At 44.1% G+C, this 2,505-nt stretch overlaps 1 pseudogene; it reads right to left on the reverse strand.

Annotated features, from left to right (window-relative positions):
* Nucleotides 1-1,459: 1,459 nt before the first annotated feature.
* LOC117707786 (protein FRG1 pseudogene) lies at nucleotides 1,460-2,227 on the reverse strand (annotated as a pseudogene).
* Nucleotides 2,228-2,505: the final 278 nt, after the last annotated feature.

Raw genomic sequence — 2,505 nt, forward strand, 5'->3', positions numbered from 1 at the left:
GCCTGGTCTACAGAGTGAGTTCCAGGACAGCCAGGCTTACACAGAGAAACCCTGTCTCAAAAAACAAAAGAAAACAAAAACAAAACAAAAACAAAAAAAAACAAACAAAAAAAGATAAATTTTAGATACGTCAGTGTTACCATTGTTTGCAAACTGTAAACAATTTTGGGTTAAAAACACGAATATTCTTTTAGATAGTCCTGTAATTAGAGAAGAACAAGCTCTTAAACAAAACTTAGACAAAGACTCACAAAAAAAATTTAAGTTTTGGGTGGGTTGTATTGTCCTAGCCATGACATCTCAAATCGTAGCAGCAAAAGCCCGCTTGTTGTTCCTGTAATTTGGGTCTTGCATCTCTAAGATGGCTAGCACATGTAGTCAGCCCTGAGGATTCAACTTGACAGTGTGCATCTGACTAGGCCAACAGTCTGGCTGGTCTGGCAGGTCCCTGCTGTCTTTTCTTTTAGACACCAGGACTGGGGGAAGAGCCTTCGCTGCTTCCACCAAGCATCTGCTCCTGAGGTCAGTAGTACAGGTGTCCACCATCAGGTCCCTCTTCCCTACACGTGCACAAGTGCATACTGCTTGTATGTTGGCCATTGGCCATGCAACACATAGCCCGGTAGGTGGCCGCAGGAGGGGTGCAACTCTGTCTTTTTGAACCCTGAAAAGTAGAAAGGGAAAAGGAGACAGGCACAGGCACCTGGTAGCATTCCATCATCTAGTCTAGGCGGGGGTGAGGGAGTGGGTGTGGGTGTGGGTGTTGGGACTCATTAGCCAGAGAGCAGGGAGACTCTGTCTCAAGTCCAAAGCCCCAAAGCCGTCAGAGTGCTTGGCTAAAGCATCTTGCAGACTGGCTGTTGGGAGAAAACTGTTTAAAATGATAATTTGACATTGTGAGGATCCAGCCCTGGTGGGGTATTCATCAACTGAGAAATCATAAACAGAGGGCAAGGCAGAGCTAGTCCAGGGACCGACAGATGACCTATCTGCTCTTGCCTGGGCAGAGGAGGCCAGTGGATTATAAAGCTCTTCCTCTATTTTCTTGGCAAGTTCTTAGAAAGTGTAGCTATGTGGGTCAGAGGAAAGGGAAGCAGAGAGCTCGCTCTTCAATTCAGCAGAGGGAAGAGGACTTGGAAAAGCCATGAGACTTGGTGATTCCCCTGTGTTGGTAAAGGCATCCTGTGGTATAAAGGCAAGGGGAAACTGGTGAAGAAGTCCATGACCTTGTGGTGGTACGTCCACGTTTGTAATGGAGTCATGAGGAGTGCAGTGTTTGGACAGGAGCAGGGGAAGTTGAGAGCCCATGTGACATTTTGGTGAGATTTAGTTATAGGAGATTTTTTATAGGGCCTGTATTTTTTTTCTGTAAAAGCACTTATTCAGAATATATTTATTCAGAAAAAAAAGAATGAAAAAAAAAAGAAAAACAAACCCAAAGCAACAGACAATGTTCACGTCACTTGTAGTATCGGTCAGCTTTCAATTTGGTTCTCCTGTCTGGAAGTGTCTCCTGTCAAAATCCATCTTTCCAAGCCTTTTTAAGAATTTTACTATCTTCTTTGCTTATTTTGAGTTTGTGGTCTTGGAAGCTCTGAATTTTTTTTACATAGTTGATCTCACACTGCTTCCCACTTCCCTTGTCTTCTTCTGGGATGTCATCTTTTTTCTTGGTTTCTCTTTCTGCTCAGGATCTGATCTTCATCATTTTTTCTTCTCCTGCTGTTTTATCCTTTGCTTCTACATTGTCTGCTTCATTACATCTAAGAAAGCAGCTATTTGAAGCCAGTCCCATCTTGAAACACTGGCTCCCATTGTTCTCTGGGCCCATTTGCATCCGAACATCCAACAACGAGACCATTTGAATTTATACCAAGATACTTTCCATAGCCAGACTTCAGGGCAATTCTGGAATCAGACAGTTTGACAGCAGTAAACTGCTCTGGAGGACTGGGACCTTCATCAACTTCTCTGTGTAGAGCTCCTGGTGTAAACAGTCCATTGTCCAGCCCATGGATATAGGCTCCCTTATCCATTTCAATGACAATAGTTCCTGAAATCTCCCCAAAGTTGGATACAGTCCACCAGATTCCCACAATATCAAGTTGGGTCTCCTCATCTTCTTCTCATTTTCTCTTCTTATCTTTGCTCTTTTTCTTTTTACTCTTGGCTTTAGTGCCCTTGAGCATGAGTTTGGTGGACTTTACATAGGAATATTCAGCCATGGTTCGGCTCGCTGAAGTGGCAGGCGCTGGAAGAGCTCCTGCAGGCCCAGGAGGAAGAACTGGCTCTGATGGCTAAGGCAGAGGGAATCCCTTATGGAATCCTCCGCCTTCTTCCACTCTGGGCTACAATGCTCCTTGGGCCTGTATTTTTTTTAATCTGAGAGGATGTTGGCTAAGCAAGTGTCTCTGTAGTAGGGTATTGAGCTCTTTAAGGACGTGCCAGTTAGTGGTGTAAGTAGATAAGGATTTAAATTAGACTCATATCTGTCACCATCCAAAA

This window comes from Arvicanthis niloticus, chromosome 4 (assembly GCF_011762505.2).
Source record: "Arvicanthis niloticus isolate mArvNil1 chromosome 4, mArvNil1.pat.X, whole genome shotgun sequence".
Lineage (NCBI taxonomy): Eukaryota > Metazoa > Chordata > Mammalia > Rodentia > Muridae > Arvicanthis > Arvicanthis niloticus.